This window comes from Schistocerca piceifrons, chromosome 4, assembly GCF_021461385.2.
Source record: "Schistocerca piceifrons isolate TAMUIC-IGC-003096 chromosome 4, iqSchPice1.1, whole genome shotgun sequence".
Classification (NCBI taxonomy): Eukaryota; Metazoa; Arthropoda; class Insecta; order Orthoptera; family Acrididae; genus Schistocerca; species Schistocerca piceifrons.
Genome location: NC_060141.1, coordinates 134,806,890 through 134,833,513, shown reverse-complemented (window position 1 = coordinate 134,833,513; position 26,624 = coordinate 134,806,890).

The window sequence follows — 26,624 nt, the reverse complement described above, 5'->3', positions numbered from 1 at the left end:
CCCCCCCCCCCCCTCCTCGCCACACACACACACACACACACACACACACACACACACACACACACACACACACATTCCTCAAACACTAAACTGACGATACCTTGATGTGTTCTACCAATGAACACCTTATTTCAGTCAAGTTATGCCCCAAGTTTCTTTCCCCCACCAACACTATTCAGTACCTCCTCATTAGTTACATGATATACCCAAACAATCTTTAGTATTCCTCTGCAGAAGCACATTCCAAAAGCTTCCACTCTCTTCTTGCCTGAACTGTTTATCGTGCATTTTCACTTTCATATGTGGCTACATTCCAGACAAATGCCTTCAGAAAAGACTTCCTAATGTCTGTTTTCGAAGTCAATAAATCTCCCATGTTCAGAAATGCTTTTCTTGCCATTTCTGTTCTACCTTATGTATCCTTCCTAATTCGGGCATCACAAGTTATTTTACTGCCCAAATAACGAAAGCCTTCTACTACCCTTAGTGTCTCATTTCCCAATCTAACTCCCTCAGCATCGCCTGATTTAATTTGACTACATTCCATTACACGCGTTTTGCATCTGCTAATATTCATCTTATATCCTCTTGTAAAGATTGTCCATCCCGTTCAAGTATCCTCTGAAGCCCTTTGCTGTTTGTGACAGAATTACAATGTCATCGGCAAAGCGCAAAGCCTTTATTTCCTCTGTCTGAACGTTAATTCCCTGTCCAAAATTCTACTTACTTCTTTCACAGCCTCCTCAATGTACAGATTGGTAACATTGGGAGTACGGTACAACCCTGCCTAGCTCCCTTCTCAACCCTGCTCTCCGCTCATGCCCTTCGACAGCGTACACTGCTGAAATGCGGCAGAGTGAAGGGTTCATTTTGCAAGTGCGAAGCGAATCGAGTACTCAAATAACGGTAGGGAATAAAGCGAAAATTCCACGGTGAAGTCCTCGAAGACTGTCGCAGTGGAAGTACGTTGCTATAGCACACACAGTTCAATAGATAACTTGAAAGTCTTCTGTACATGGTACCGCGTCATATTGTACAACTATTACCAGCGCTTCGGCCACGATTACAGTGGCTTCCTCTCGCTCTGCTAGTACATTTCTTGTTATCCATAGTCATATATTATTGGGACTGCTCTGCTGAGCACGACATTACAAACTTGTGATGCAATTTCATGCCCAGCAGAGCAGTCAAGTGACACTGGGCAACAAGAAAGATACCAGTAGAACCAGAAGAAGGCCACTGTTACCGTGCCTGAAGCGATGTTGACAGTTATTTACAATATGATGCGGTACTGTACCCAGAATACTTTCTTGTTAACTATCTCTGGCCGCGATAGCCTACGCAGCTATATGCTGATGAGCCAAAACCTTATGACTACGTGTTTAATAGCTTGTTTGTCCATCTTTGGACCGAAATACATAACTGATTATGCGTATGAGGGATCCGACACTTTGTTGGTAGGTTTGTGGCATTAGATTCTCTACACACAGGCCACGTAATTCGCGATGATTTACGTACTTGATGATGGAGCCCTATAGCGACCCTATAGCGACCCAGATTTGGTAGCCGAGACTTCAATGCGAGTTCACTATAATGTTCCTGTAGCACGGTTCTGGCTCCGAGAAACGGACAGTGATACTCTGAAAGACGGCATCGCCGTCGGGGAAAGCGTCAAGCATGGAGGGACGCAGGTGGTTCGCAGTTGTCAGCAGGTCTTCGATTACTACCATAGGTCCCTTGCAAGCACAGTAGAATGTCTCGCATAGGATAATACTGCTCCCACCAGCCCGTGTCCGTGGTGCGCTGCAGGGTTTGAGCCGCTGTTCACCTCGTGACGGCATTTGTGGAGACGACCATCGACCTAGTGGAGCAAAAATGTGATTCGCCCGAAGAGCCGACTCGTTTCCATTGATCAACTATCGAATCCCTCTGGTTTCGTGCCCACGCCAATCGTAATTGACGATGTCGTTGGATGAACATGTCAACACGTAGGGGTGGACTACAATGTTCGATGAACGGTGTGCTCCGAAACACTTGTGAATGCACCAGCATTGTGCTCTTTCGTTAGAGGTGGCACAGATCAACATCTATCCTACTTTACAGAGCAGACAAGCCTCAGAACCCCACGTTCTGCGAAGAGCCGTGGACGTACAACCATTTAGCGCATACTGGTAGTCTCACTGTCCATCTATCTCTTTCCGTAGATGCTCGCGACAGTAGCACACGAACATTCTACCAGCTTCACCGTTTCACGGGCTCTGCGTAATAATAATCTTCCTCCTGTCAAAGTCGTTTATCTCAATGGATTTCCCCATTTGCAGCCCATATCTTCGCTAGGGTGATCCCATTCCGTGTCTGCACCACTTACATACTTTTGTTATGGCGTCACGTGCCCGCGACACCACGAAGGGGCATCCAACGTCACGGTGGGCAGTGGTCATAATGTTATGGTTTATCAGTGTGTAAGATAAACTGTTAGAAGAAATTAAGCCGAAAGGGGGTGTCGTCTGGAGGGAAAGCAACGCTTGTTGCAAAGATACAGAGAGGCAATGGAGCACTTCCAACAGGAGCTTAAAGCAGTAAGGCTACAGAGCTGGTAGAAGTATGTACAGACACAATAAGCTACGGACCCATGGGGCGTACCGCACAAGTTAGTACGGGAAAAGATTAGGTCACCCATGGTGCTGTCCACTGTCAGGGATCAGGGCAGGATGACGGAAACCTGGCAGGAAACTGCTGAGGTCCTCCTCCGTGTCCTGCTGCCTGACGATGGCGAGAATGATGACTCTGAGGCACAACAGCAGATTCAGAGACAAGATCAAGAGGAATACCGAAACAACAACATGGTATATCCCTTCTCCGAAGAAGAAGTAGCCGCTCACATAAATGCCCTTAAAAGAGGCAAGGCTCTTGGCCCAGACGGCATCACTGCAGAGGTGGTGCAATTCCTGGCCCCCCAGTTGGTAGCACCTCTCACAAAGTTATACAACGAGTGCTTGCGGCTCGGGAAATTCCCCCAAATATGGAAAAAGATCACAGTAGTAATAATCAAGAAAAGCCCAGACAAAGATCCACAAGAAGCTAAGTCCTACAGGCCCATCTGTTTACTAGACACACTGGGGAAACTTTTTGAGAGGTTGCTGGCAGACAGACTGGCAGCACACCGAGTTTTGTGCGGGATGAGTGACAGACAATTTGGCTTCAGGGCCGGGAGATCGGCGTCTGACGCCATCGCCCTGGCTGCAGAGGTCTGTGCCTCTACCCCGCACAAATACGTGGTCGGCATCATGGTGGACATCAGTGGCGCCTTTGACAGCCTGTGGTGGCCCTCGCTCTTCTCCCGCTTGCGAGAGAAGGAATGCCCGGGGTGCTATATGGCTGTCTCAGAAGCTATTGTGAGAATAGGGAGGTTTGGCTATCGTCCCCTAGCGGGAGAATAAGTAAAAAGATCACCAAGGGGTGTCCACAGGGATCTGTCTTGGGGCCACTCTTCTGGGATATTAACATCGAACCCCTCTTGGACAACCTACAGAACAGCGACGATGTGCTAGAGGGCATAGCCTATGCGGACGACCTCCCCCTGCTGGTTGGCGGCCGTAGCCGCGAAGACTTAGAGCCGAAAATTGAGAGGGCCATATCAGTGCTGAGTACATGGTGCCATATGACCAAAATGAAGATTTCACCAACTAAGTCTACGTACCTACTCCTAAAAGGACAATTAGTTAGGAATCCGACTGTAAGAATAGATGGCTCACCAGTTCTTCGACGCCATGAGGCGCGATACCTGGGCGTAGTCGTCGATGAGAGGTGGACTTATGCATCACATATTGACACCGTCACACAGTGATCGTTAGAAACACTAAATAATCTAATAGTGATTGGTCACAAGCGGTTCCACCTGCCACCAGAATTAATCAAATTATACCATAACAGCATGCTGACATCAATTGTAGGATATAGGTCAGGAGTCTGGGCCCACAGACTAACGAGGGCTATGCCTGCCATGGCTGTGAGAAGAGCGCAGCGAAACATGCTTCTCAGATCAGTAGGGGCATACAGAACAACACCGGGAGGAGCCCTAACAGTACTAATGGGGCTCTGTCCGCTTGATATAAAAATCAGAGAGCAAGCAACATGGTATTGGGTTAAAAAGGGTAACAAGGATAAAATAGTTGATCTAATGGGGATTCATGTGGGAAACAAAATAGAAATCAAAGTAGGGGGGAAGAACTCTGGCAAGAACAATGGGACAATGAAGAAACCGGTCACAGAACATACGAACTGCTGCCCAATATCACGGAAAGATTGCAGTTAAAACACTTTACACCATCACGAGGACTGCTGCACTTCCTCACAGGTCATGTACCCTACCCGACATACTTATGCCGGTTCGGGATACGGGCTACACCAGCGTGTGACTGTGGGGCCACACCAGGCACCCCAGAACACGTGGTGTATGAGTGCCACCTCTTCGACGACGTAGCGGCGCAACTACGCCAGCAGCTACCCAACCGCGACACGTATCACCTGCTCAGGCATGAGGACCATTCCTCAATCTTGAACAAGTTAGCAAATGAGATCTCACTCAAAGTGATAAGGGAATATCTTAGGAACAATGACTAAGATCTCATTGCACCCAATCTGACTCCACGCACCTGTCCTGTTTCCGCCGAGGCGCGGACTTGACCAGGCGCCTCACGCCTGGAATCCGCCACGTCTGGGATTAGGGGGACGGTGCGCCCAAAAAATGGTTCAAATGGCTCTGAGCACTATGGGACTCGACTGCTGTGGTCATCAGTCCCCTAGAACTTAGAACTACTTAAACCTAACTAACCTAAGGACATCACACACATCCATGCCCGAGGCAGGATTCGAACCTGCGACCGTAGCAGTCGCACGGTTCCGGACTGCGCGCCTAGAACCGCGAGACCACCGCGGCCGTCACGGTGCGCCCAATTACCGATCCAAGACACTCACCGATTTCGACACTAGGTTAAGTTAGGTCAGATGCAGGATAAGCTAGGATAACAATATTAGTATAGTGCTGCAGCGATCAACAACTCTGGCCAGCCCGGTGCCAGGGGCAGGTTCACCAGGATTAGCTCGGTGAACACGGCCAACAATACAGGTTTATACAACGCCGGCACGTCTGTAACGCTGCAGGTAGAAGTAGATTAGCATAAGTAGAATAAAATAACATAAAAAGACATAACAGTGGTGCCCATAGTGAGAGCAAAAGAAAACTAACATAGAGTAAGCTGTAGTACTAACACTTGAATTGTATCAACTAGGACCCACTAATTGCATAAGGCAGTGGGTTGTTATGTATCATATATATATTTGAAGAATAACTAAGCCGACCGAAGTGGCCGAGCGGTGCTAGGCACTACAGTCTGGAACCGCGCGACCGCTAAGGTCGCAGGTTCGAATCCTGCCTCGGCAATGGATGTGTGTGATGTCCTTAGTTTAGTTAGGTTTAAGTAGTTCTAAGTTCTAGGGGACTTATTACCTCGGAAGTTAAGTCCCACAGTGCTCAGAGCCATATGAACCATTTGAAGAAACTACACTACTGGCCATTAAAATTGCTACACCACGAAGATGACGTGCTGCAGACGCGAAATTTAACCGACAGGAAGAAGATGCTGTGATATGCAAATGATTAGCTTTTCAGAGCATTCACTCCAGGACACCTACAATGTGCTGACATGAGGAATGTTTCCAACCGAGTTCTCATACACAAACAGCAGTTGACCGGCGTTGCCTGGTGAAACATTGTGATGCCTCGTGTAAGGAGGAGAAATGCGTACCATCAGGTTTCCGACTTCGATAAAGGTCGGATTATAGCCTGTCGCGATTGCGGTTTATCGTATCGCGACATTGCTGCTCGCGTTGGTCGAGATACAATGACTGTTAGCAGAATATGGAATCGGTGGGTTCAGCAGGGTAATACGGAACGCCGTGCTGCATCCCAACGGCCTCGTATCACTAGCAGTCGAGATCGCAGGCATCTTATCCGCATGGCTTGTTCGCATTGACGGCGATTTGAACAGTGGACGTTACATTTCAGATGTGTTACGACCCGTGGCTCTACCCTTCATTCGATCCCTGCGAATCCCTACATTGCAGCAGGTTAATGCACGACCACATGTTGCAGGTCCTGTATGGGACTTTCTGGATACAGAAAATGTTCGACTGCTGCCCTGGCCAGCACATTCTCCAGATCTCTCACCAATTGAAAACGTCTGGTCAATGGTGGCCGAGCAACTGGTTCGTCACAATACCCCAGTCACTACTCTTGACGAACTGTGGTATAGTGTTGAAGGAGTATGAGCAGCTGTACCTGTACACGCCATCCAAGCTCTGTTTGACTCAATGCCCAGGCGTATCAAGGCCGTTATTACGGTAAGAGGTGTTTGTTCTGGGTACTGATTTCTCTGGATCTATGCACCCAAATTGCGTGAAAATGTAATCACATGTCAGTTCTAGTACAATATATTTGTCCAATGAATACCCGTTTATGATCTGCATTTCTTCTTGGTGTAGAAATTTTAATGGCCAGTAGTGTAATTTCGAAATCTGGTTCTCAGATGGGTTTCAGTTCAATAGCTTTTCGCTTGGTAGTGGACTATTTGTTTTTAAGCAACTGATTCCCAATAATTCTCTCGAACAACCTGAGTCAAGCTGGACAAGCACAGATTTGAGCCTCACTCCTCCTGTATACGAGTCCATTGCCTCAGACGTTGCGTCACGTCACTCGGTGACTCGTAGGGGAGAAAAGAAGTCAGAAAGAATTTCCGGAAGTAGTTTCACTGCTATTCTTTTTCCCGACCGCTAGAGACGTGGGAAGGCGCGGTTCTTCTGCTGTGTTCACCCAGCCTGAGCCACAGCTGTGGCCCCGTCGTTGCCGGCCTACTCAGGGCATGACTCTGTGACTCATGACTCTGACCTCTGGGCGCGGTCTCCACACTCCCCACCAACGCATTCTGCAACGGCACAAGCCGCACTGCCATATTGCGAAAGAACGCATACCTTCTGAAGAGAGCAGGCCGTGTCTTTCTTATCTACTACTGACTTCATCTCTTAAAGATACAGAGGCGTCCACTACGTCTCCACATTGTCCACATACCTGTTGTTGTTGTTATGGTCTTCAGTCAAATCAAATGGTTCAGATGGCTCTGAGCACTATGGGACTTAACATCTTAGGTCATCAGTCCCCTAGAACTTAGAACTACTTTAACCTAACTAACCTAAGGACATCACACACAACCATGCCCGAGGCAGGATTCGAACGTGCGACCGTAGCGGTCGCGCGGTTCCAGACTGTAGCGCCTAGAACCGCTCGGCCACACCGGCCGGCGGTCTTCAGTCCTGAGACTTGTTTGATGCAGCTCTCCATGTTACTCTATCCTGTGTCAACATACCTAACACATACAATCGTACTTCTGCACAAGTATTTTGTGGCGTTTTTTGCGGTCTTGAAGGAGTTTAGTGACACTGGAATCAATCGTTTTTGAATGCATGATCGTCAAGGGCATAGTTAGATGGGAAATAAATGTGAACACAAGGAATGAATGGCATTTCACCCGAACAGCCCCGCCCGTTTCAACTGCACATCCTTCCTTAGAAAACTGTGCAGATTGGATGTAGAGAGCAGCATAGAAGTTTCTGATGTTACATTGAAAGATTTCCACGATGTCCCCACATGCAGTCGCCGTTGGTCAACGGACAGACAAAGTCGGACACCGACCCTTCGTATCGCAAACATGGGCAAAGGAGGACAGGTATGACAATCGTGCAGGTCAGACGAGTCGACGAACATTTTCAACGTCTCGCTGGTAACACGTAAACTATTCACACAGATTTTGTCGTGTTGAAAAGCGCTTAAGATCACAATGTAAGTGTGGATGTTAGGCCAAGTGAAACATGCAACCACAAACCAGTAAATAATGAGATCACTTGTCAGGAAGTTCTCCGGTAGTTGCTTTATTTCCTGCCACGTGATTATCCAAAGCAATACCTGACTACCATCTGCACGAGAGAGGCATGGTCTTAGATTATGTTTCACTACGTGGCGATAGAATAATAACGAAGGAACTTCCCATCGAACGACGTTATTTCACGAGAATGAATACTGCGCTGTTATTTCAATTCGCCTTGCTAACCTATTGTAGGAACAGAAGATAATGCATTCGGTGCGGAAGAAGGGTCGCAAATTCCTTGGGGTGTGCCATAAAAAGTCACCCATTGATGATTACATGGCGAATAGCTATCATTGTCGGGAATGTTGACTGCTGCCGGCCGCGGTGGTCTAGCGGTTCTAGGCGCTCAGTCCGGAACCGCGTGACTGCTACGGTCGCAGGTTCGAATCCTGCCTCGGGCATGGATGTGTATGATGTCCTTAGGTTAGTTAGGTTTAAGTAGTTCTAAGTTCTAGGGGACTGATGTCCACAGATGTTAAGTCCCATAGTGCTCAGAGCCATTTGTTGACTGCTACGTTTCATGCACTGTTCCGTATGGCCCCGGCATTTTCATGGGTGCCTGACTTTTCGTGAAAGGAGGAACATAGGGATGCAGTCCTGTGAACACGGTCGTAGTCATAATGGAAGTCGGCTGTGTCCACAGCATTATCATCATGAACAAGTAGAAGACAGTGCAACGCTTGGTCCTAATAAACATCTTGGTTACGATTCAAGGCACCCTGATTGAGTGGACCTAAGTAACGTTCCGAAAAATATTCCTTAAACATCAAACAACCACATGCCCGCTGCTACACCCTCCACACGTAGGGGACTGATCACCTCATGACGCCGTCGGTGTGTTCGGCGCTCTGCACCACTAGCAAGGAGACAAACCGCAACTCATAAGACCACAGCACGCTCCCTCCTGTGAGATACTGTCCATTTACTTTCTGTCCCATTTAAGACATGCAATGCATGAACAATAGCCTTTTGCGAGGTATCCGCTTCCAAACTTCCATTGAATGCAATTCCCTTCGCAATGTTATCTGGGAAACTAGTTGAGATGGACGTGTATTCACTGACAGCAGCAGTTCCTGTCGGGTTTGACAAGGCATTGCACTGTCAGTAAGAGAGTCTTCGTTCGATCACCGTTCTTACGCCGTATTACATGGTAGCTAGTTGTACACCATTGTTCGAAAAAACATTGGACTGTTCGCGTCGACGCACCATACAAAATCAGACAGCTTCATTCACGGTGTGGACATTGGCACCTGCAAGTACGACAGCTACTTCCTGTCCGTCACCTCTCCCCTTCAACCCACCTTACAGCAACGATTCCACAGAAACGATTGCCACATACATACCACATCATTCAGTGACCTGAGGGACTGGTCCAAGTGTTTCAATTGGACACCACTTTGGCGACTTGCTTGTCCCTAAACTACCCCACTTATCCAATCGAGGAAAGGGGACCTACAGTCTGGCCACGCGGGCTATTGCCCCTTGCCATGGTTCGCGCGGCACTCCCAGTCGGGGGTTCGAGTCCTCCCTCGGGCATGGTGTGTGTGTGTGTGTGTGTGTGTGTGTGTGTGTGTGTGTGTGTGTGTGTGTGTGTGTGTTCTCCTTAGTGTAAGTTAGTTTGAGCTAGCTTAAGTAATGTATAAGCCTAGGAACCGATGACCTCAGCAGTTTGGTCCCACAGGAACTTACAACAAATTTCCAATTTCCCACCCACAGCCTAAGGTGGAATCTGAAACGCGTGTCGTTTATGGCGGCTCCTCACATCACGAAGACTGAAAAATCCGTGGTCCGACCGTGACTTGATCAGTAAAACATAGACGTTATCAACATACTACATCCTTATTTTCATGTCTACATATTTATTTCCCAACACAGTCACCATAGCGACGAGTACATTTTTCCCAGCGAGAGACCAGTTTGTTGATACCGTCACTGTAGCATGTTTGACTTCGTTGACGGAGCCACAACCTCACCTCTGCTTTCACCGCTTCACCACTACGAAAGGGAAATCCTCGGGGGGTGTTCTTTAAGATCTGGACACAAATGAATATCGGATGGGGCCAAGTCGGGACAGTAAGTAGGACGATCTATGACGGTGAAACCAAGGCGTCGGATTGTTGGAGATGTCGCAGCGTTCGCGTGTGGTCTGGTATTGTCATGCTGAAGCAGATGTGTGGACGAACTGATGTGTGGACGAATTCCTCAAATTTGAAACTCAACATACTGTTTCTCACGCAGCGATATAGTTACGGTACACACTGGCATTTCACACGCTATTATTCAAAACCCTCTAGCGACAGAGGGCTGTAAATATGTAGAATGTTAATCATGTTTCTTTTATTTAAAAATCTTTGAGAGTTTTCATATAAAAAATTCGGAGGCATTACTTTCCTGCATGCCTTGGTATATCACTTCGTTGCTATGACTCACGTCAATGCTAGAAGGTCACATCATCGTCTAGTGGCTGTTCTAAGACATTTGCTGCTCTCAAAAAGGTCCATTGTGCTTCATTAACGGAGTGACTACTTTTTCGTCCAGTATCTTAGCAACAGAATAGTCGAAAGACTTCATAATACAGGATGCAGACCTAAAAGGCTTAGAGATGCTGGAAGGCACAAGAAAAATCCGTTCGACACATTGGCTGCAGGAGAAACAGAAATTTTGTCTATAACCTGAAGGGAGAGAAAAAGAAACAGACCTATTGTATGCATTTGATTATGATTAATTTTAATATTAGAAAAAATGTACAAGTATCTATCAGGAGCGATCAAAAGGTTTCCGTTTGAGGGTGTTGCTGCGGTGTATATGCAACGTAGCGCGACTCCCATGCAGATATACAGGGTAAACGTTAATAAATCCGACAAACCACGGAGACGGATTCCTGACTGGAAATTGGGGGGAAAAGGTCCTGTTAACACGCGTCTGGAAATGTGTCATTGCCAAGGTAGATGGCGCAGACGAATAACAGTTACACTGACGACATGTCGTTTGTTCCTTGTGTGTTGCAGGCTGTGTGATCGACGTAGTGTACTGTAAGCTGCAGAATGGCCCGCCCGGTATTCATGTCGGGAACAAGCCGAGATGGTGCTTGCGTACAGCCAAGTAGATGGAAACGGTCGGGAGCCAAGACGGCTATACCAAAACAAGTGCCCTCACAAACAGCAGCCGCATCACACAACATTTCAAGCCCTTTCTGGGTGTTTGTGTGATCAGGTGTCCTTTCAGACAGACGAACGTGCAGGGAGGCGGTGGACTGTACGCAGACCAGATTTGGAGGACAGCTTTCTAGAGGACGTTGAGACGACCCCTAGTACAAGCTGCAGACAAGTAGCCCGCCAACATTGTGTAAGCCAAAGTACTATTATGGGTATCCTGCACGACATTGCAACGCATGGAGGCCACTTTGAACATCTGCTGTGACATGAATGCGATGCAGCTCTGTGCTGTGTTCCGGAACGATCTGTTGTCGTTGCACGCACACCGTCCATTTCCGGACAAATTTCATAGGATTATTTTTCCTCCATTTCCTGTCAGGAACCCGTCCCTGCAGTTTGTCGGTTTAACTTATGTTTACCCTGTACAAGCACCAACATATAGGCAAGGGATTGGTGTTGCATTCATGTCTTTCCGACCTGCGTACGGTAAATGCGGAAACGTGAGCTATGGCGACGTCATTACTAAATGCGTCCAAACGGAACCGACTTGTACTCTAGCCTTCTAAAGACAATTGGGCAGTTGTTGTTAGATGCCTGGAGGGCACACATCGTGTAAACAGAAATCCATGAGACCAGTGAATACACATGGTACCTGTCCTAATGCACTGACGCTTGGATACCATCATTCAGTTAGCATAGAGTCCAAAAGATGACACTAACACAGTGTAGAAACTATTAATTACTTTATAAAACTATATTCCTTTTTTCTACAAGTTTATGACGAGCCGCAGTCCCACATACACTTCAGTGATGGATTATCTGTAAGTTCCGTGCTGGTGGCGATCCAGCAGCTCAAGTTGAAGGCATTCGAGCACCTGCCTGATCTCTATCCATGTCATTATCGCGCATTCGGTCCCTTAAAAAAGGGGTTGGGGGGCGACGATTCTTCGCGGACGAGGATGTGCAACAGCCAGTTACGAACTTCTGCGAACAGCAGGACACAGCATTTTACCAAACCCATATCTTCAGCCTGGTACGTCGTTGAGATGATTTCCTCAATACTCACGGCGAATTTGCCGATTCTTGACAGTGCAGCCTTCGAACGGAACATTTCGATCGCCACATATACAGGGTGGTCCACTGATCGTGACCGGGCGAAATATCTCACGAAATAACCATCAAACGAAAAAACTACAAAGAACGAAACTCGTCTAGCTTGAAGGGGAAACCAGATGGCGCTATGGTTGGCCCATTAGATGGCGCTGCCATAGGTCAAACGGATATCAACTGCGTTTTTTTAAAAATAGGAACCCCATTTTTATTACATATTCGTGTAGTCCGTAAAGAAATATGAATGTTTTAGTTGGGCCACTTTTTTCGCTTCGTGATAGATGGCGCTGTAATAGTCACAAACGCATAAGTTCGCGGTATCACGTAACATTCCGCCAGTGCGGACGGTATTTGCTTCGTGATACATTACCCGTGTTAAAATGGACCGTTTACCAATTGCGGAAAAGGTCGATATCGTGTTCATGTGTGGCTATTGTGACCAAAATGCCCAACAGGTGTGTGCTGTCTATGCTGCTCGGTATCCTGGACGACATCATCCGAGTGTCCGGACCGTTCGCCGGATAGTTACGTTATTTAAGGAAACAGGAAGTATTCAGCCACATGTGAAACGTCAACCACGACCTGCAACAAATAATGATGCCCAATAAGGTGTTTTAGCTGCTGTCGCGGCTAATCCGCACATCAGTAGCAGACAAATTGCTCGAGAAACGGGAATCTCAAAAACGTCGGTGTTGAGAATGCTACATCGACATTGATTGCACCCGTACCATATTTCTATGCACCAGGAATTGCATGGCGACGACTTTGAACGTCGTGTACAGTTCTGCCATGGGCACAAGAGAAATTACGGGAGGATGACAGATTTTTTGCACACGTTCTATTTAGCGACGAAGCGTCATTCACCAACAGCGGTAACGTAAACCGGCATAATATGCACTATTGGGCAACGGAAAATCCACGATTTCTGCGACAGGTGGAACATCAGCGACCTTGGTGGGATAATGTATGGTGCGGCATTATGGGAGGAAGGATAATTGGCCCCCATTTTATCGATGGCAATCTAAATGGTGCAATGTATGCAGATTCCCTACGTAATGTTCTACCGATGTTACTACAAGATGTTTCACTGCATGACAGAATGGCGATATACTTCCAACATGACGGATGTCTAGCACATAGCTCGCGTGCAGTTAAAGCGGTATTGAATAGAATATTTCATGACAGGTGGATTGGTCGTCGACGCACCATACCATGGCCCGCACGTTCACCGGATCTCTTTCTGTGGGGAAAGTTGAAGGATATTTGCCATCGTGATCCACCGACAACGCCTGACAACATGCGTCAGCGCATTGTCAATGGACGTGTGAACGTTACGGAAGGCGAACTACTCGCTGTTGACAGGAATGTCGTTACACGTATTGCCAAATGCATTGAGGTTGGCCGGCCGCAGTGGTCTAGCGGTTCTAGGCGCGCAGTCCGGAACCGCGCGACTGCTACGGTCGCAGGTTCGAATCCTGCCTCGGGCATGGATGTGTGTGATGTCCTTAGGTTAGTTAGGTTTAAGTAGTTCTAAGTTCTAGGGGACTGATGACCACAGATGTTAAGTCCCATAGTGCTCAGAGCCATTTGAACCATTTGAACCATTGAGGTTGACGGACATCATTTTGAGCATTTATTGCATTAATGTGTTATTTACAGGTAATCACGCTGTTACAGCATGCGTTCTCAGAAATGATAAGTTAACAAAATTACATGTATTTTAAACATAGCTGCACAACAGCAACGGTTCCACGTAATAAAATTATAAACAGCCGACCAGTTGCAATGGATAAAGAATTCTTTACCTAGGTTTCAACAAATTTAAATTTGTCTTCTTCAGAATCACATTGGAACAACCGAAATAAAATGTTCAGACGTACCAACGTTCTGTATTTTCATTTAAAAAACCTACCTGTTACCAACTGTTCGTAAAAAATTGTGAGCCATACCTTTATGACGTTTGTGACTATTACAGTGCCATCTATCACAAAGCGAAAAAGTGGCCCAACTAAAACATTCATATTTCTTTACGTACTACACGAATATGTAATAAAAAATGGGGGTTCCTATTTTTAAAATAAACACAGTTGATATCCGTTTGACCAATGGCAGCGCCATCTAGCGGGCCAACCGTAGCGGCACCTGGTTTCCCCCTTCAAGCTAGACAAGTTTCGTTCTTTGTAGTTTTTTCGTTTGGCGCTTATTTCGTGAGATATTTGGCCCGGTCACGATCAATGGACCACCCTGTATACATCGTCAATCTCTTTAAATTATGCATACCGGTTTAGTTCCTCATAAAGTAGGGAAGCAGTGAGGTGCATCCTAGTCATTACACAACGGAGAAGTCCGTACCTTTCTAGAATAGTGTAAATTTCTAACAGCAGCGAAAATTGTCCGCCTCAGCGTAACCGAGCAGCCGCAGATTGTAAGAGTGTATATAACAAAAAGAGAGTAACGGTAGTGGAGGCGGCGAATGGGGGGATGGGAAATATGAAGCCTGCTGGTTACCAGCTGGTTGCTGTTGCGTCCGCAGCCACGTGGGGGCGTCATCTGGCGCTCCGGGGGATCACCGATACACCCAACAAGCCGCTTCGGCTGCTTCCCTGGCGACAAAAATTACTCTACTTGTTGCACAGCTGCACGGGAATGCCGCGACCCTCTGTATATGTTACACGAACAAAAAAAACTAATAGTATTACTACTGTGCCTGTAAGAAATATCCTACTTTGATAGGCCGCGTCTTTGTTGGTTTTGTGGGTTTCATTTCTCCATACATCTCCATCTCCAGCTACAGCTACTTGACTACCCTGCAAATCACACGTAATTGCCTGGCAGAAGATTCGTCGAAACATCTTCACACAAATTCTGTATTATTCCACTCTCGAACACTGCGCGGTAAAAACGAACACCTATATCTTTCCGTACGAGCTCTGATTTCCCTTATTTTAGTACCTTAATCGTTTCTCCCTATAGGGGAATCGCATTCGTAGGAGAAAGTTGGTGATTGCCATTTCGTGAGAAGACCTCACCGTAACGAAAAAAGCCTTTGCTTTAATGATGTCCACCCCAAATATTGCATCATGTCCGCGACACTCTCGCGCTATTTCTCGGTAATACAAAACGTGTTGTCCTTCTTTGAGCTTTCTTGATGTACTCCGTTAATGCTATTTGTTAAGGATCCTACATCGCGCAGCACTAATCCAAAAGAGGACGGACAAGCGTAGCGTAGAGTAGGCAGTCTGTTCAGTAAATCAGTTACATTTTCTAAGTGTTCTGCTAATAAAACGCAGTCTTCGATTCGTCTTCCCCACAACATGTTCTATATCTTCTTTCCAATTTAAGTGGTAACTCCTCGGTATTTAGTTGAATTTGCGGCCATTAGACTTGATTGATTTATCGTGTAACCGAAGTTAAGTCGTTTCCTTTTAGCAATCATGTAGGTGACCTCACACTTTTCATTATTTAGGGTGAAATGCCAATTTTCACACTATACAGATGTCTAATTTAAATCGTTTTGCAATTGGTTTTGGTCTTCTGAAGATTTTATTAGATGGTAAACCTAAGGCGGCTGTTCAGATTTTCTCCTAAATAGTTTATGTAGATAAGGACCAACGGAGGGCCTATAACACTACCTTGGGGAACGCCAGAAATCACTTCTGTTTTATTCGGTGACATTGTCAGTTAATGCGAACTGTGACCTCTCTGACAGGAAATCACGAATCCAAGACGACATTCCATAAGCACGCATTTTTATTACAAGCCGCTTGTGAGGTACGGCGTCACAATACAGGTGGTCTCATAATTTTGTGTTTGGTCTAAGTAAACATTCCTGTTAACACATTGATCGGTGTTGTCATTCCTCTATCCAGTTATTGGCAATTAGCTTATCAGGTTTTTGCCGGTGAAATAAAGTGAAAATTTACAGGATGCGTCAGGAGGAAAGTTACACGCTTTCAGGACTCATAGCATCAGTGATTCTGAACAAAAACCTTCATATGGACATACGCCCTATTCCGAATGGTTTGCGAGATAGAACACATTTAATACCACCTTTGTACGTTTTCCTTGAATAATTCGAAAACCGCACTCACCAGTCAAAACGCGGCGCTCAGCAAAAAGAAATTACAGTAAATTTCCTACAAAAATGTCCTGCTTAGTTTTTCTCTATGACTAACAGCTTGCACGAAGAGAGCACGCGAATAATGGAAACCTCGCACGACGCGCATTCGCTGTAGTTTAGTTAGTTTTTGTAGACCAATTTGAGGTAGTTTCCCCACTGGAAAAACCATCATCATCATCATCTTGGACAGTTTCCAGCCACTGGCTGGGTCTGTCGGGAACACAAGCCTCTCCACCGTGTTCTGTCTTTCCACCATTCCCCCTCTTCCACCTTCGTCCAGTTCTCTCCTCTTCTCACCACACATTCCTTCACTCCCTTCACCCATCTATCTCTTGGTCTTCCTCTGGGCCTCTTCCCCTCCAGTTGCAGATCAAACATCCTCTTTGGAATTCTTCCCTCATCCATTCTCTTCATGTGTCCATACCACTGCAGTCTTGATTTTTCTATCCTGTCCTGTACTGGTTCCTCCTTTAGTCTTTCCCTCACATACAAATTTCGCAATCTGTCTCGTCTTGTTACACCCAACCTGCTCCTCTGGAACTTCATTTCACTAGCCTGTATTCTACTTTTGTCGCTTTTGTGCATTACCCATGTCTCACTTCCGTATGGAAAAACCACAAATATCAAATTATTCGTCTCAACTTTCTCTACACTATTGCGGTACGTTGTGAACAATGACAATGTTTGGATAATACAGAAAATAAATGACTATGTATATTAAATGTCTTCTGTCCCTGAAACCATTCGGAATAGGGCATATGTCCATTTGTTTTTTATTCGGAATCACTATCACCCCTCAAAGCGTGTATCTTTCCTCCCGACTCATACTGCAGATTATCTTCCTTTAACGGACAGCGTTTCTTGTCTTGAAATTTATTCATATAGCTTATTACACTCCTGTCATTTCTTCCGTCTCTGACAATGTTTTTAATCTGAAAAATACTGTTTTGCTTCGTTGTTTGGAATCCAAGATAATCCGAAGGTCCTTCAATAACGGGCTAGATAAGTCGATGCAAAGGTCGGAGAATGGCAAGGCAACCACGTCTAATAGGATCATGTTTAGTAAAGCACTGTAGTGTTCGATCCAATCTTCGGGTTGATGGCAGCTTTAACTTTTTAGCTTGCGTCTTGGGCCCGGTAAAGATTTTAGCTAATGAACATTATTCCATATGTTATAATCTCCTTGTAGGGAAACAGAAAAAGTTAATTTGTAGTTTCGAAAGACCTTGTTATTATCATTATTTCGCCGGCCGGTGTGGCCGTGCGGTTCTAGACGCTACGGTCGCAGGTTCGAATCCTTCTTCGAGCATGGATGTGTATGCTGTCCTTAGGTTAGTTAGGTTTAAATAGTTCTAAGTTCTAGTGGACTGATGGCCTCAGAAGTTAAGTCCCATAGTGCTCAGAGCCATTTGAACCATTTTTTAAATGTGGTTGTATTTCACTCTCAGGTAGGAACCACTTGAACCAATTTTGTCGAATAAAGACATGATTGGAGGTCATAACTGTTACGTTGGTAATGGTGTATAGCAGTAACCAAATAACCAGTCACAAAATGGTTTTAGATTTCTTTATTGTGAAAATAACATTACCAGTTTCACATTGGTAAAATTCGACATCAGACGGCTTTCTACATCTACATTTACATTTATACTCCGCAAGCCACCCAACGGTGCGTGGCGGAGGGCACTTTACGTGCCACTGTCATTACCTCCCTTTCCTGTTCCAGTCGCGTATGGTTCGCGGGAAGAACGACTGTCTGAAAGCCTCCGTGCGCGCTCTAATCTCTCTAATTTTACATTCGTGATCTCCTCGGGAAGTATAAGTAGGGGGAAGCAATATATTCGATACCTCATCCAGAAACGCACCCTCTCGAAACCTGGCGAGCAAGCTACACCGCGATGCAGAGCGCCTCTCTTGCAGAGTCTGCCACTTGGGTTTATTAAACATCTCCGTAACGCTATCACGGTTACCAAATATCCCGGTGACGAAACGCGCCGCTCTTCTTTGGATCTTCTCTATCTCCTCCGTCAACCCGACCTGGTACGGATCCCACACTGATGAGCAATACTCAAGTATAGGTCGAACGAGTGTTTTGTAAGCCACCTCCTTTGTTGATGGACTACATTTTCTAAGCACTCTGCCAATGAATCTCAACCTGGTACCCGCATTACCAACAATTAATTTTATATGATCATTCCACTTCAAATCGTTCCGTACGCGTACTCCCAGATATTTTACAGAAGTAACTGCTACCAGTGTTTGTTCCGCTATCATATAATCATACAATAAAGGATCCTTCTTTCTATGTATTCGCAATACATTACATTTGTCTATGTTAAGGGTCAGTTGCCACTCCCTGCACCAAATGCCTATCCGCTGCAGATCTTCCTGCATTTCGATACAATTTTCTAATGCAGCAACTTCTCTGTATACTACAGCATCATCCGCGAAAAGCCGCATGGAACTTTCATGCTAAACTGTAAAAACAAATGTTCCAGACAGACATTTCACGGTAATTCACCAATAAATCAACATAGCATTGTGTTTTAACGAAAGCATGAAAGCCGTCTGATAAATTGTACCAATTCCAAAGCGGTTTTCTGAATAATGTCCCCTAAGATCAAATTGTGGCTAGTTGCTGCGGTACACCATCAACATTATGTATACCACTTGGTTCCCTGCTTGCTACTGCAACGTACAGTTTTGTTCATCTTGCCATAAGAGGTCGAAAAATGCTTTATTTCGGAATTATGTGACGTTTTATATAGATTTATTGGTTCGGATTTTTGGTGGCTTTTAAGACGTCGTGAGGTAGTTACACGCGCCTACTTGTCCACTTCAGAGCTCTTAGCTTGCGCAGCAAAGGGTACTTTTTGTGGGCCATCTGTTTCACGAAGCAACTAGTTGGCGCGGCAGAAGTGGGGGTAATTGTTGCGGACCAGCAGTACCCGCGAGTCTGGCAGGTAAGCGGGCGATGACGTCACCGCGGCAACCTGCCGCCCGCGCTCTGCGTGGGGCAGCCGCGGCGCTCCCGACCGCGCCGCTGTGGCTAGCCGGGTATGTGCGTGCGCATGCGCAGTTCCTGCGTCTGCGCCGATTCGGGGCAGCCGAGTCCGGACGACCGCAGCCGAGGGACGCCAGTCTGCCCTCAGCCCTGGCCGAGTGCGGGTGCAACGTGCAGCCCGCGGTCCTGCGTGGCTAATATGGGTACATTACGATAGTCAGCTGTTCGTAATAGATTCCAGTTCATCTCTCAGATCGCGCTGTGTCGTTAACTCCGCCGATCAGATGACAGACTCCGAGCGGAGCTGACGTGCAAAGTGGGTTCGAAAGCGTGTGTATAACGCCAGTGTGTGACTGTGTCATAACTTGACGGGAGGCGCTCTTCGCAGCTGCGTTGCGTCACTACGTGCGTCTCATATGACTGTTAAGTGACACTTGGTGCCGCATCCGGATTAACTCCTCTGCCGAGAGTGTCGGTGAAGAAGAAGGCGCACACTGAGACGCGCGTGGACAGCCTGACCCGTGCACTTGGCGTGCGTGGACTGCACAGCCAGCTTTGGGATCGGCGCTCGGATTAACGACCTCGAATGCAGCAATAACTCCTTATATTCGTCATAAAGGACAGTTATCGAACGACTTGAATCATTGGTGAATTTCAAGAGACAATTTTATTACAGCTGTTAGTATCAGCATCTATTGGTGTACATAAGAAATTTGAAATATAAGTTTGTGAGCACTTTGCAGTTCTTTACTCAGAAGAACCACATTTTGAACTGTGCCGAAAAGGGGTTTTACTTTCGTGTCAACCCCTGGTGTCAAACAACAATATTTCGCAGAAGATGCACTAACATACGATCGCTAGGAAGTAAACAGACGTAGATAAATTGCCAATAATTTCCTCGGAGTTTCTTCTCGTCTGCTTTCTGCAATGTTTACCTAGCGACGTGGACGATGAGTCGCTGTAAAACATTTTGTCCGTGACACCATTCCTTCGTGAGTCGAAGTGTTAATAGAACAGTATTCTACATACATCTTACGTGAGTGTTATGGAAAGTTTACTACTCAGTAGTGAAAGAGCTTTCGTTGCCGGTGGGTGTGCCTGCAGCCGTAGTCAATGAACAGGCTTGGGAAAGTGTTAACAGTGCATGTCGACGCTTCGCTTATTCTGATGGCAACAGACTCCGCACCACGGACTGTACCTTCGTAAGGCACCACGCCGTGCTTAAGAGGTAAGTGTTCATATTTGGTGCTTTTGTAGAGTGTTGTGCTGTACTCTGTAAACTTATTGAGTTTTTATCCTCGTTCCATTCCCAGCCAAACAGCGATTGCTATAGAGTTATTTAACGCACAAGTACAGCAGGTGACCTTTAGGCGCTACATTGTTTCCATTCCATTGCGCCAGAGTTTTCTTCCTTTGTATCCGAGTCCCCGCTGATTTGTTGTATACAGTGCATAAAGCCTAGACACTGCTTCAGGACTATTATTGCCCGTAAAAATGTAGGAGTTAGCAATTTTTATGACCGTCATTAGGACTGAGAAAAAAAACTCTGATGTTAGTTACCAAGGGCATCTCTTCACAGTTAACTTCGCAACAGAAAACATCTATTAACAGTGAAAATGGATTGTAAAGATTAACAACTCGTACATATTGTTTTACAAATCAAGTTTCTCTTCTATGCGCAAAAACATTTTTGAATCGTTTTCAGTTTAGAGATGTCCATTTCTGTTACAGTACACATTAGCGACGTCGTTACCGAGTGTTAGTATTGCTGCCTTCAAGGTTTTGAGAAAGAATCTTCAGTGGAGTGTGCAGACAAACAACATATCTTCCTTTGCTTTTTAATTTTTTTGATTTTTTTTTTTTGTGAAGCGATTCCTCCCCTGCGCAGTCGATTTGGATGTACTAACACAACATTACTGTATAAAACACGTGCAGCGCGTACCCTCCGACGGTAAATAATTTCTGTTCCGCCTTATTACCATATCAATACCGATAACTATCTGCCTTTTTCATCAGATTAGCTACTGATTTACTGAAGCAGCATGGTTGCCACTGTACTACGTTACTAACGGGTAGCATCGTCTCTGATTATAGTAAACAATAAAAGCTTTGGATGAATTGGTAGGTAGATGACAGAAACAGGAAATCGAACATAGCTGCGGCTACATGTCGGTGACGTCGTGACACAGTTTGAAGAACAACTAGTAAGCTATACTAACAAAGAAAATGTATCAGAGATCGTATTAGGTCAGCTGTAGAAGTATGGGAAGGAATTTAATGTGGTTTGAATCCTCCTGCCCCTTGGTATTATATCAGTGCCGTAAACACTGTACACATCTTCAGTTTAAAAAGAAATACTACATTTGTATACACATATGTACAGTTTTAACGAAACGATTTTGTGATTAGATCCACGTATGGAAATAGCCAAAAAAGTAGTTGGTTTGGAGCAGTGTTGCGAAAACATAAGCGTGTTTTAATGGTGAAGTGTACACTGTTTGCGGAAGATTGCTTCATGGAGAGAGCAGGCTAATAACATCGTTTCTGTCCTCTCCATTGCTTTCTTCCCGCCTCTCCTCTTCATCAAATTTCTCCTCGCTTTCACTGGTTGCGCCTCTTCGATGAGTGTGTTGAAACTGCCTGTGTAACAACACGGTCTCCCTAGAGACCTGGCCGGTGTTTACATAAGCTTGCCGCCACGGTGCTTCAAACTTTGGGTGAAGTACAAAGCTCAGTTGCTTTACGGTTTTGTTTAGAGATCGCGTGTGGGTGGCTGTAAATTTAGCAACATTCACATTTTGTGTAATGAGAGTCCTCACTGTTCGACCAATTCACGCAGAAAAACTGAGTAGTTTTCACCCTTACTCGCGAAATTTGGTACATAGAAGCAGTGCACAGTTCGTCAATTACTTTTAAAACAAAAGTTGCAATGATTCGCAATCAGCTACAACACGGAAGTTCTTGTTACGTCCTCTTCATTTAAAAATTTTATGTAAACTTAAGTGTTTTTAATCAAGATATCTTCGTAAAAAAATGGTTCAAATGGCTCTGAGCACTATGGGACTTAACATCTATGGTCATCAGTCCCCTAGAACTTAGAACTACTTAAACCTAACTAACCTAAGGACAGCACCAACACCCAGTCATCACGAGGCAGAGAAAATCCCTGACCCCGGGCGCGGGAAGCGAGAACGCTACCGCACGACCACGAGCTGCGGACTATCTTCGTAAACTTTCTTCTTCATCCATATTATAACACAAAAACAACGTGATCAGATGCGTGTAACGGTCAGTAAATCGTCGAAAGATGCAAGCACAGCTCATTGACGAGCGGTATAAATTGAATAGTAACTGTTGCTTTGAGATTTGTTCCAAAATCAGAGCCATAAGCTCTGCGTCCCTGATCTAGAAAAGGATACCCAATTGTAAAGGGATTAGTCGTTACTACTGTTTCTTTGCGAAGTCAGTAGCATTCTAAAAGTATTCGTAGCGGAATGTTCGTTGTTGGAATATTCTGTACAAACAGTTGTTACATGCGAACAGTTTCTACAGTGTGACGTTAAGCTTTTCCTGACGTACAGGCTGTTGGAATGATTCACGGGGATGCAGGCGATATTTTACCGATTTGCTCAGAACGACAGTTATTGCTTTGAGAATGAACTGGGGTCACCCATCCAAATAACGGGTGTTATTGAAGATTTAACAAACATCTGTAAACACTCAGTGGGCTTCGGCAAAGCTGACAAGGACGTTGCTGTGGACAGAACCTAACGAGGAATAGATTTATTTGTCTCATATGAGAAAAAAATTAAAATTATTTGATCTACGTTGTACGCGCACAAGAAGGCGTTACGATTACTGTCTTGTGGCTACCACAAGTATACGGTTGATCGAAGGCTGCGTTCTGTTATGAATCTTAAAAGGTGCAGCTGCGTTATATTTATTCCTTCATCTTAATTCGGTTCGTCATGGAGGCGGAGATAAGCCCGAACTTATCCGTACTACATGTAGTCAGCAAGGATCCTAAGGTCATGGAGTTTACCGGAAGCGCACATGTGATAACTTGTGTCTCCAGGAAAGAAGTTGCCATTGTCAGTCTGGATGTAACGGAGCACAAAGCGTGCTTTCACATGGGGATCGAATCATTTCGAATCCGGAACAGATACAATATCGATTTAGTCACCTACGGTCCATATTGCACTAAATAAATGGCAAAAAATGCAAATGGCTCTGAGCACGATGGGACTTAACATCTATGGTCATCAGTCCCCTAGAACTTAGAACTACTTAAACCTAACTAACCTAAGGACAGCACACAACACCCAGCCATCACGAGGCAGAGAAAATCCCTGACCCCGCCGGGAATCGAACCCGCGAACCCGGGCGTGGGAAGCGAGAACGCTACCGCACGACCACGAGATGCGGGCTAAATAAATGGTTCAAATGGCTCTAACCAATATGGGACTTAACATCTGAGGTCAGCAGTCTCCTAGACTTAGAACTATTAAACATAACTAACCTAAGGACTTCACACACATCCATGCCCGAGGCAGGATCCGAACCTGCGACCGTAGCAGCAGCGCGGTTCCGGACTGAAGCGCCTAGAACCGCTCAGCGACAGAGGCCGGCTATTGCACTAGAATGAGCACTCTTGATAATACCACTCAAAGATAAATAAGAATATGTGGTTCAGATTTATTTATTTATTTATTTTGTCACTTGAAGTATTTCAATAACCATAGTCTTTAGCTTTCGTCGTATAAGCGTAGGACATCGATCAAGTATTTACTTAACGTAGCGTAAAATCGGGCATTAGATGAATACAGAAAGCGAAAATATGCTTACGAACATAGAAACGAACAATATTACTGCAGTCCAACAGCTCAAAACAGTCGCTTAACCTAATTCCTGAACACCTGAGTTATACACAGACTGACATCTAAGGAGTGTCATGGCAAGCATAAGGCAAAGGTAAAGTACTGCTAGGTAGCAGAAGTATAGCGAACAAACATATTGTCAGGACGGCTTATACAAAAAATGAAACTCAGTGTAAACTGTAAATATTTATGTAGATACAGCCAAAATAATATTTTATAATATCAAAATAATATTTGTCTTATGTCAAGAACTCTGAACAGCGAATTCGTTTCGGACTGCACCTGTGAATTTTAGGTGATCACTAGCCAAGTGAGCAGTCATCAATGGAAGATTGGCAGTTTTTTTAAGGACCAAACTTAATTTTCACTCTTCAAGTGCGTACGCAGACACTTGATTCTGTTAGACACGACGTTGTTTCGCAATTGCGTGGCAGTATGGCTTCCGTTCCCTCCGTATTGTTTGAATGCGACGAACATCGCTGTCATATTCGGTAAAGGGAAACTGAAAAAAAAAAAAGAAACGTTGGTTACCGAGCACTCTCTGGACCCAGTACAGAGCTTAGACCACAAAAAACACCAAGGACCTCACTACTGCTTCCCTCTTCTCGCGCTGTTATTAAAAATGTTGCCCTCGAGAGATGATTTAATTAAAGCGTGGGACCCAGCGCTATCTGCTTTGGAATCAGGTCGACTCAGAGGAGTGACGTAAGGTAAACAGTGGTCCGTCATCTCACGCCTACAGATTCAGCATCCCACCAGACGACCTGTTTTCTCAGCCTTTCAGATGGGCGCCCGAGCTGCAAACGGTTGCCTGGCGCATTCGTTTTTCGCAGAGACAAATAAATCTACGTATATACTCACAGCCACCTTACCATGTGTGTCGGAGGGTGCTTGCAGTCGCGAACAGGCACGGGAAGGGGGATTGTTGGTTAGCTTCCGTGTTAGCTCGAACCTCTAATTTTACTTCATCAGCATTTCGTGAGATGTATGTGGGAGAAATTAGTATATTGTTTACTCTCTTAATGACGTACGCCCTCGGAATTTTAATAGTAAAACACACCTTGATGCACAAAGCCTCCCTTGTAGCGTTTGCTACTGAGATTTAATGAGAATATTCGTGACGCTTTCTCGCTTGCTAAACAAATCTGTTACGAAATACACTGCCCTTCTTTGGATGTCATTTCATATACCAACCTTTTCCGGTACGACGGGTCCCACACCGACAAGTAATATTCAGGTATCGGTCGAACAAAGCTTTCGTAAGTTAGATCATTTATGGGTGGATTACCCTTCATGGGGATTCTTCCAGTCAGCCTCAATGTGGCATTTGTCATTTCTACAGTTAGTTCTATGTAATCGTTCCACTTTACACTTATCCGCAGACATACTCCCATATACACTACAGGCCATTAAAATTGCTACACCAAGAAGAAATGCAGATGATAAACGGGTATTCGTTGGGCAAACATATTATACTAGAACTGACATGTGATTACATTTTCACGCAATTTGGGTGCAAAGATCCTGAGAAATCAGTACCCAGAACAACCACCTCTGACCGTAATAACGGCCTTGATGCGCCTGGGCATTGAGTCATACAGAGCTTGGATGGCGTGTACGGGTACAGCTGCCCATGCAGCTTCAACACGAAACCACAGTTCATCAGGAGTAGTGACTGGCCTATTGTGAAGAGCCAGTTGCTCGGCTACCATTGACCAGATTTTTTCAATTGGTGAGAGATCTGTAGAATGTGCTGGCCAGGGCCGCAGTCGAACATTTTCTGTATCCAGAAAGGCCCGTACAGGACCTGCAACATGCGGTCGTGCATTATCCTGCTGAAATGTAGGGTTTCGCAGGGATCGAATGAAGGGTAGAGCCACGGGTCGTAACACATCTCAAATGTAACGTCCACTGGTCAAAGTGCCATCAATATGAACAAGAGGTGATCGAGACGTGTAACCAATGGCACCCCATACCATCACGCCGGGTGATACGCCAGTATGGCGATGACGAACACACGCTTCCAATGTACGTTCACCGCGATGTCGCCAAACACTGAAGCTACCTCATGATGCTGTAAACAGAACCTGGATTCATCCGAAAAAAACGACGTTTTGCCATTCGTGCACCCAGGTTCGTCGTTGAGTACACCATCGCAGGCGCTCCTGTCTGTGATACAGCGTCAAGGGTAACCGCAGCCGTGGTCTCCGAGCTGATACCCCATGCTACTGCAAACGTCGTCGAACTGTTCGTGCAGATGGTTATTGTCTTACAAACGTCCCCATCTGTTGACTCAGGGATCGAGACGTGGCTGCACGATCCGTTACAGCCATGCGGATAAGATGCCTGTCATCTCGACTGCTAGTGATACGAAGCCGT